The sequence below is a fragment of the Triticum dicoccoides genome, chromosome 2B (genome assembly GCF_002162155.2).
Source record: "Triticum dicoccoides isolate Atlit2015 ecotype Zavitan chromosome 2B, WEW_v2.0, whole genome shotgun sequence".
In the NCBI taxonomy this organism is placed as follows: domain Eukaryota; kingdom Viridiplantae; phylum Streptophyta; class Magnoliopsida; order Poales; family Poaceae; genus Triticum; species Triticum dicoccoides.
The window spans coordinates 572,227,560-572,237,568 of record NC_041383.1 but is presented as its reverse complement, the minus strand read 5'-3'; the positions used below and the strand labels follow the sequence as shown (position 1 = coordinate 572,237,568).

At 44.0% G+C, this 10,009-nt stretch overlaps 1 long non-coding RNA gene across 1 annotated transcript; it reads right to left on the bottom strand.

Moving 5' to 3' along the window:
* Positions 1 to 7,104: 7,104 nt before the first annotated feature.
* On the bottom strand, positions 7,105 to 8,390 carry LOC119364934. Its single transcript, XR_005175228.1, has 2 exons — positions 8,022 to 8,390; positions 7,105 to 7,712 (listed from the first exon to the last, which is right to left on the bottom strand). It is a non-coding gene; the product is annotated as an uncharacterized LOC119364934 (long non-coding RNA).
* Between the last annotated feature and the right edge of the window lie 1,619 nt (positions 8,391 to 10,009).

Genomic DNA, 10,009 nt, shown 5'->3' with positions numbered 1-10,009 from the left:
GTAGCATTATAAGATTATCTCTCACTAAATTTCAAGGTATAAGTGTTCTCCCTGAGTATGCACCGTTTCCAAAGTTCGTCGTGCTGAGACACGACGTGATGATCGGGTGTGATAAGCTCAACGTTCACCTACAACAGGTGCAAGCCAGTTTTGCACACGCAGAAATACTCGGGTTAAACTTGACGAGCCTAGCATATGAAGGAATGGCCTCAGAACACTGAGACCGAAAGGTCGAACATGAATCATGTAGTAGATATGATCAACATAGTGATGTTCACCATTGAAAACTACTCCATTTCACGTGATGATCGGAACTGGTTTAGTTGATTTGGATCACGTGATCACTTAGATGATTAGAGGGATATTTGTCTAAGTGGGAGTTCTTAAGTAATATGATGAATTGAACTTTAATTTATCATGAACTTAGTACCTAATAGTATTTTGCTTGTCTATGTTGTTATATATAGATTGCCCGCGTTGTTGTTCCGTTGAATTTTAATGTGTTCCTTGAGAAAGCTAAGTTAAAAGATGATGGTAGCAATTACATGGACTGGGTCCGTAACTTGAGGATTATCCTCATTGTTGCATAGAAGAATTACGTCCTGGAAGCACCGCTAGGTGCAAGACCCGCTGCAGGAGCAACGCCGGACGTTGTGAACGTCTGGCAGAGCAAAGCTGATGACTACTCAATAGTTCAGTGTGCCATGCTTTACGGCTTAGAACCGGGACTTCAACGACATTTTCAATGTCATGGAGCATATGAGATGTTCCAGGAGTTGAAGTTAATATTTGAAGCAAATGCCCGGATTGAGAGATATGAAGTCTCCAATAAGTTCTATAGCTGCAATATGGAGGAGAATAGTTCTATCAGTGAACATATACTCAGAATGTCTGGGTATAATAATCACTTAATTCAACTGGGAGTTAATCTTCCTAATGATAGTGTCATTGAAAGAATTCTCCAATCATTGCCACCAAGCTACAAGAGCTTCGTGATGAACTATAATATGCAATGGATGGAAAAGACAATTCCTGAGCTCTTTGCGATGCTAAAGGTTGCGGAGGTAGAAATCAAGAAGGAGCATCAAGTGTTGATGGTCAACAAGATCACCAGTTTCAACAAAAAGGGTAAAGGGAAGAAGAAGGGGAACTTCAAGAAGAACAGCAAACAAGTTGCTGCTCAGGAGAAGAAACCCAAGTCTGGACCTAAGCCTGAGACTGAGTGCTTCTACTGCAAAGGGACTGGTCACTGGAAGCGGAACTGCCCCAAGTATTTGGCGGATAAGAAGGATGGCAAGGTGAACAAAGGTATATGTGATATACATGTTATTGATGTGTACCTTACTAGAGATCGCAGTAACACCTGGGTATTTGATACAGGTTCTGTTGCTAACATTTGCAACTTGAAACAGGGACTACGGATTGAGCGAAGGTTGGCTAAGGACGAGGTGACGATGTGCGTGTGAAATGGTTCCAAAGTCGATGTGATCGCCGTCGGCGCGCTACCTCTACATCTACCTTCGGGATTAGTTTTAGACCTGAATAATTATTATTTGGTGCCAGCGTTAAGCATGAACATTATATCTGGATCTTGTTTGATGCGAGACAGTTATTCATTTAAATCTGAGAATAATGGTTGTTCTATTTATATGAGTAGTATCTTTTATGGTCATGCACCCTTAAAGAGTGGTCTATTTGTATTGAATCTCGATAGTAGTGATACACATATTCATAATATTGCAACCAAAAGATGCATAGTTAATAATGATAGTGCAACTTATTTGTGGCACTGTCGTTTAGGTCATATTGGTGTAAAGCGCATGAAGAAACTCCATACAGATGGACTTTTGGAATCACTTGATTATGAATCACTTGGTACTTGCGAACCATGCCTCATGGGCAAGATGACTAAAACGTCGTTCTCCAGAACAATGGAGCGAGCAACAGATTTGTTGGAAATCATACATACTGATGTATGTGGTCCGATGAATATTGAGGCTCATGGTGGGTATCGTTATTTTCTCACCTTCACAGATTATTTAAGCATATATGGGTATATCTACTTAATGAAACACAAGTGTGAAACATTTGAAAAGTTCAAAGAATTTTAGAGTGAAGTGGAAAATCATCGTAACAAGAAAATAAAGTTTCTACGATCTGATCGTGGAGGAGAATATTTGAGTTACGAGTTTGGTCTACATTTGAAACAATGCAGAATAGTTTCGCAACTCATGCCACCCGGAACACCACAGCATAATGGTGTGTCCGAACGTCGTAATCGTACTTTACTAGATATGGTGCAATCTATGATGTCTCTTACTGATTTACCGCTATCGTTTTGGGATTATGCTTTAGAGACAGTTGCATTCACGTTAAATAGGGCACCATCTAAATCCGTTGAGACGACGCCTTATGAATTGTGGTTTGGCAAGAAACCAAAGTTGTCGTTTCTTAAAGTTTGGGGCTGCGATGCTTATGTGAAAAAGCTTCAACCTGATAAGCTCGAACCCAAATCGGAGAAATGGGTCTTCATAGGATACCCAAAGGAGCCTGTTGGGTACACCTTCTATCACAGATCCGAAGGCTAAACATTCATTGCTAAGAATGGATCCTTTCTAGAGAAGGAGTTTCTCTCGAAAGAAGTGAGTGGGAGGAAAGTAGAACTTGATGAGGTAATTGTACCTGCCCCCTTATTGAAAGTAGTTCATCACAGAAATCGGTTCCTGTGACACCTACACCAATTAGTGAGGAAGCTAATGATATTGATCAAGAAACTTCAGATCAAGTTACTACCGAACCTCGTAGGTCAAAAAGAATAAGATTCACACCAGAGTGGTATGGTAATCCTATTTTGGAGGTCATGTTACTTGACCATAGCGAACCTACGAACTATGAGGAAGCAATGATGAGCCCAGATTCCGCAAAATGGCTTGAGGCCATGAAATCTGAGATAGGATCCATGTATGAGACCAAAGTGTGGACTTTGGTTGACTTGCCCGTTGATCGACAAGCCATCGAGAATAAATGGATCGTCAAGAAGAAGACTGAGCTGACAGTAATGTTACTGTCTACAAATCTCGACTTATTGCAAAAGGTTTTTGACAAGTTCAAGGAGTTGACTACAATGAGACTTTCTCACCCGTAGCGATGCTTAACTCCGTCCGAATCATGTTAGCAATTGCTGCATTTTATGATTATGAAATTTGGCAAATGGATGTAAAGACTGCATTCCTGAATGGATTTCTGGAAGAAGAGTTGTATATGATGCAACCTGAAGGTTTTATCAGTCCAAAAGATGCTAACAAAGTGTGCAAGCTCCAGCGATCCATTTATGGACTGGTGCAAGCATCTTGGAGTTGGAATAAACGTTTTGATAATGTGATCAAAGCATATGGTTTTATACAGACTTTTGGAGAAGCCTGTATTTACAAGAAAGTGAGTGGGAGCTCTGTAGCATTTCTAATATTATATGTGGATGACATATTGTTGATTGGAAATGATATAAAATTTTTGGATAGCATAAAAGGATACTTGAATAAAAGATTTTCAATGAAAGACCTCGGTGAAGCTGCTTATATATTGGGCATCAAGATCTATAGAGATAGATCAAGACGCTTGATTGGACTTTCACAAAGTACATACATTGATAAAGTATTGAAGAAGTTCAAAATAGATCAAGCAAGAAAGGGTTCTTTCTTGTGTTACAAGGTGTTAAGTTGAGTCAAGCTCAATGCCCGACCACTGCAGAAGATAGAGAAAAAATGAAAGGTGTTCCCTATGCTTCAGCCATAGGCTCTATCATGTATGCAATGCTATGTGCCATACCTGATGTGTGCCTTGCTATTACTTTAGCAGGGAGGTACCAAAGTAATCCAGGAGTGGATCACTGGATAGCGGTCAAGAACATCCTAAAATACCTGAAAAGGACTAAGGATATGTTTCTCGTTTATGGAGGTGACAAAGAGCTCGTCGTAAATGGTTACATCGATGCAAGCTTTGACACTGATCTGGACGATTCTAAATCGCAAACCGGATACGTGTTTATATTGAACGGTGGATCTGTCAGTTGGTGCGGTTCTAAACAAAGTGTCGTGGCGGGATCTACATGTGAAGCGGAGTACAAAGCTGCTTCGGAAGCAGCAAATGAAGGAGTCTGGATGAAAGAGTTCATATCCGATCTAGGTGTCATACCTAGTGCATCGGGTCCAATGAAAATCTTTTGTGACAATACTGGTGCAATTGCCTTGGCAAAGGAATCCAGATTTCACAAGAGAACCAAGCACATCATGAGACGCTTCAATTCCATCCGTGACCAAGTCCAGGTGGGAGACATAGAGATTTGCAAGATACATACGAATCTGAATATTGCAGACCCGTTGACTAAGCCTCTCTCTCGAGCAAAACATGATCAACACCAAGACTCCATGGGTGTTAGAATCATTACTGTGTAATCTAGATTATTGACTCTAGTGCAAGTGGGAGACTGAAGGAAATATGCCCTAGAGGCAATAATAAAGTTGTTATTTATATTTCCTTATATCATGATAAATGTTTATTATTCATGCTAGAATTGTATTAACCGGAAACTTAGTACATGTGTGAATATATAGACAAATAGAATGTCACTAGTATGCCTCTACTTGACTAGCTCGTTGAATCAAAGATGGTTAAAGTTTCCAAGCCATAGACATGAGTTATCATTTGATTAACGGGATCACATCATTAGAGAATGATGTGATTGACTTGACCCATTCCGTTAGCTTAGCACTTGATCGTTTAGTATGTTGCTATTGCTTTCTTCATGACTTATACATGTTCCTATGACTATGAGATTATGCAACTCCTGAATACCGGAGGAACACTTTGTGTGCTACCAAACGTCACAATGTAACTGGGTGATTATAAAGGTGCTCTACAGGTGCTTCCGATGGTACTTGTTGAGTTGGCACAGATCGAGATTAGGATTTGTCACTTTGATTGTCGGAGAGGTATCTCTGGGCCCTCTCGGTAACACACATCACTATAAGCCTTGCAAGCAATATGACTAATGAGTTAGTTACGAGATGATGCATTACGGAACGAGTAAAGATACTTGCCGGTAACGAGATTGAACTAGGTATTGAGATACCGACGATCGAATCTCGGGCAAGTAACATACTGATGACAAAGGGAACAACGTATGTTGTTATGCGGTTTGACCGACAAAGATCTTCATAGAATATGTAGGAGCCAATATGAGCATCCAGGTTCCGCTGTTGGTTATTAACCATAGACGTGTCTCAGTCATGTCTACATAGTTCTCGAACCCGTAGGGTCCGCACGCTTAACGTTCGGTGACGATCGATATTATGAGATTATGTGTTTTGATGTACTGGAGGAAGTTCGGAGTCCCGTATCTGATCACGGACATGACGAGGAGTCTCAAAATGGTCGAGACATAAAGATCGATATATTGGATGACTATGTTTGGACTTCGGAAGTGTTCCGGGCAAGATCGGGCATATACCGGAGTACCGGGGGGTTACCGGAACCCCCTGGGGAGTATAATGGGTCTCATGGGCCTTAGTGGAGAAGAGGAGGGGCGGCCAAGGCAGGGCCGCGAGCCCCCTCCCCCTCTAGTCCGAATTGGACAAGGAGGGGATGGCGCCCCCCTTTCCTTCCCCCGTCTCTCCCCCTTCCCCCTTCTCCTACTCCTACTAGGAAAGGAGGAGTCCTACTCCCGGTGGGAGTAGGACTCCCTCCTTGGTGCGCCCTCCTCCTTGGCCGGTCGCCTCCCCCCTAGCTCCTTTATATACGGGGGCAGGGCGCACCTCAAGACACACAAGTTGATCATTGATCTTTAGCCGTGTGCGGTGCCCCCCTCCACCATAATCCACCTCGGTCATATCGTAGCGGTACTTAGGCGAAGCCCTGCGTCGGTAGCTTCATCAACACCGTCATCACGTCGTCGTGCTGACGGAACTCTTCCTCGAAGCTCTACTGGATCGTGAATTCATGGGACGTCACCGAGCTGAATGTGTGCAGATCGCGGAGGTGCCGTACGTTCGATACTAGGATCGGTCGATCGTGAAGACGTATGACTACATCAACCGCGTTGTCATAACGCTTCCGCTTACGGTCTACGAGGGTACGTGGACGACACTCTCCCCTCTCGTTGCTATGCATCACCATGATCTTACGTGTGCGTAGGAAATATTTTGAAATACTACGTTCACCAACACTCGGGTACCCCTCCTTCCCGATACCACTCGACCATGCAAGAAACCACTCAACCTACTGAAGACCAGGAGTCGCACAGGACAGCAACGGTCAAGCATTCACTATGTAGTCTTCAAAGGCATTAATAACACTTTATAGCTGACGTTATCAGTAAGTCCCCTCTTTATGTACATTGAACTCTCTGTAACGGGGGATGGCTGGGGTTCTGATGCACTCTATATAAGCCACCCCCTCCTCTGGGACAAGGGTTCGCACCCCCTATAACACACACACGCATACTGAAATCCAGTCGACCGCCTCCGGGCACCGAGACGTAGGGCTTTTACCTCCTCCGAGAAGGGCCTGAACTCGTAAACACTTGTGCACAACCTCGCCGTAGCTAGGACCTTGCCTCCTCATACGTACCCCCTACTCTTACTATCAGTCTTAGTACCACGACAGCCGCCGCCGTCGCAGCCGCAGATCTGAGTCGCCACCGCCGTCGGTGCCAACAACGGAGGAGGGCTTGTCCTACAAATAGAGGTGAGCGAGTAAATGGGGTGGTGAGGGGATATTTGGCGCCATCCCGCCTCGGCCGATTTTCCCATCTCGCCATCTCCTTCCGCATCCCTTACACTGCGCCCTACGCCGCGTCTTCATTGTTCGCCCCACTCAGCCTAGCTCGCTGGAAACGGCCGATTTGAGCGTTCCCAGCGAGCCAGTCTGTGGGGTGATTTAAGTTCCATGCAGATGCAAGCCAGGCCGGCCTGCAGGCAACCAAACGGCCTATTTTCATCTCGCCGGGCCTGATTGGGCTGTATGCTGCCTACCAAACGTGTCCTTGAACTTGTTTAGTAAGATGTTTAGTGGCCAAAAACCTCTAGTAATGTTGGCTTGCAAAAAATGTCTTGGAGAGCCCGACCTGTGGGAAATTTTCAAGACTGATGCTGACAAAATGTTTGTGTTTGAAGACATAGTCTCTTTTGCGGCTGGGAGATTTGCACTTTGGAGGAGAATGGGGGTGTTGGCTCCTTCATCATCTTCAAAAAGTGTGCATCGTAGGATTTGTTGATGTAATATAGGTTGGCAATGCTATCTGTAGCCTGGTTGGGTTTGTAAGACTTGATTTCTAATTGGCGGGTGCTAAAGCGCCGGCGTGCCGGGCCTAAATTTGGGCCGATCACACCAACACCATGCGATTCAGCAAATTAGAGACGTACGATCTTCTTCCTTCTTCCCCTGTGTCCTCTTTTCTGGGAAACATCCCCATGGTGTTGTGGATGAACGATGCGCCCGGCCTAGAAGCACTGCCCAACGCATCTCGGCGGTCGCTGCCCTCGCCGCCGGTAGCCGCCCCTCGTTGTCGTCGTCTCCTGTGTTTCTCGCCGGCTCCGTGCATGCAGCAGCGTGTCCTGTAGTTGCAGCTCTTCATGACGGCGATCGCAGCTCCTGTGACGGCAACTGCAGCTCTGGCGTGCGCCTGTTCCAGCTCGCAGCACCTGTGTCGCCCTGCTCTGTCGCCCATGGTATCAATTTAGATGTTGTTCATAGAAAAAACGACATTCCAGCAAAAAAACAAGGTTCCAGCAAAAAAATTGTGTGGTTCCAGCAAAACATTTATATGCTTATCGCAAAAAAATACATGGTTTCCAGCAAAAAAATTGTATAGTTCCAGCAAAAAAAGCAAAATGGCAAAAGAAAAAATTGGCATTGTTCTGTAGCGTCTCCCCTCTCGCCGCAGTCGTAGCAGCACCTCGCTAATCCCGTTGTAACATCTCATCTTGCCGATTGTAGCAAAAAAAAGAAAAGGAATAAAAGCTCACCATTCCATGGCGGCACTGCCGCCATAGCCTGAAGCTGGTCACCGCTCATCGTCTGCAGCTTCCAAGGACGCCGGTTGCAGCTCCTTTGGATGCCTATTCCAGCTTCCCGCTATCCACGGTTGCAGCTCGCCGCAGCAGTCGGGGCTCTCATGGACTCCGGATATAGCTCTTCTGAACATCGTTTGCAGTTCCCCAATCCATGGTTGCAGCTGCCTTCTGGTCGCCGGGAAGAGGTTGTAGCTCCACCATCTCGCCAGTTGTGTTGTGACCTCGCCGGGGGAAAGAAAGAGGAGGGGATTTGCTATGACCTCGCCGAGAGAGAGAAAGAGGAGGGGATTTGCTCGGGCATGGCCGCTTCGTGGGAGAAGAAACGAGTGGATAGAAGTGGTTCCGGGTGAAGATAAGGACGCGTTGTTTGTAAGTCCCACGTGGATCCCGCCCGATCGAACGCGTCCCGTGCGACTTCGACCGGTGAACCGGGTGGAAAGGTTTTCCTTTCTAATAACAGAAATCGGAGAGGAAACTCTTTCTTCTTAAAGAAATCTAGGAATAATTCTAGCATGGGGTGATCGATGCATTGGAAATTAGAATGAATTTTAAATTAGTACAATCCATTGTGTGGCAAGAAAAGAGAGGGCCCCGACCGAAAATCCGTAGGAGCGGATGAGCTCGCCTGCTCCTGAAATCGCTAGGCGCTCGTTTTCGCCGGGATTGGGCCATGTCAGGTATTGTCGGACGTATACGCTGTGTACTGAGCTTTGCAGGTAGGACAGGACCCACGATTAACTAACGGGTGTATCACGGCGTAGAAGCGAGGACGTCCAGGACGTGCGAGCCGGCACATGCCACTGGAAATAACAGTGTTGCTCCACGTCCACGCCTGTGATTTGGCACACCTATTACAGATCAGGAGAAACTTTTTTGAGGGTACAAATCAAGAGATTTGATGCACCAACTTTTGCATGAGCCGCAAAACAGAACTAGTATTCATACGTGGATTTGTTCGTGAACATGAATGCGGAAGCTGGCCGTCCAACTTCATACCTCTAGTATCCGTCTTTATTAACTTAAAAAATGTCAAGCCGCTTTGCATAAAATAGTAGCCGCTTTGCACTAAATAGAAATCACTTTCCATCAAACCGAAAACGGTTTTTGCCAAATAGTAGCTGTTTTTCACCGACGGTGCAATGACAGATGATCTAGATAATATAGATTGTCATGCTCCTAAAAATAAAATTGTCATGCTATATACATACGAAGGTGTCATAAACATTATATAAAAATTGTTAATGTTAGCGCGACCTAGATGACCTACGAGCCCATTGTACTTACAATGGCAAGTTAAAAAGACTTTGGTTTCTGAAAAAGCATGACAAAAATAATAACAAAAACTTTTTCAATACTCACATGGAAAATTTCAAAATTGTTTTTTGCTATTTCTCTACAAGCGCACACATTCATATTTTTGTTGTTGTTCACATGGCAATCTTGTAATGCTCGCAAGGCATTCATGAACAAAAATTCTCTATAACGCATGACAATTCTCTAAACACCCCTACAATTTTTATACCATGGCAACTATTTTTTCTATGACTTTGCTGGCAAAACTAGATAGTGGACCAAGGCAACTCCAAATTTTTCTGTTATCTTTTCATGTAACGAAAAATTCACTTCCCTATTTTTTTCTAAAATGATGGCAACTAATGACATAGCAAAATTCGTAGATTTTGTACAATAAATTTTACATGCTAGGTTCCAAAAAAATTATTTGTGATGTTACCCACAAACAAAAATGACATGGCCAATACAATAAATTTTCGATGGTCAGATATAATAAATTTGCCATAAGTGCAATTTTTTAAATGTAGTATAAAACTTAAACTGCACATGGCGAAAACATCAGAAAGTTTGCCATGGCTAGTTTATAAATAAAAATCAAGTAAAACTTTGTCATGTAATGAATACATATATAATACAAAGGTTTGCCA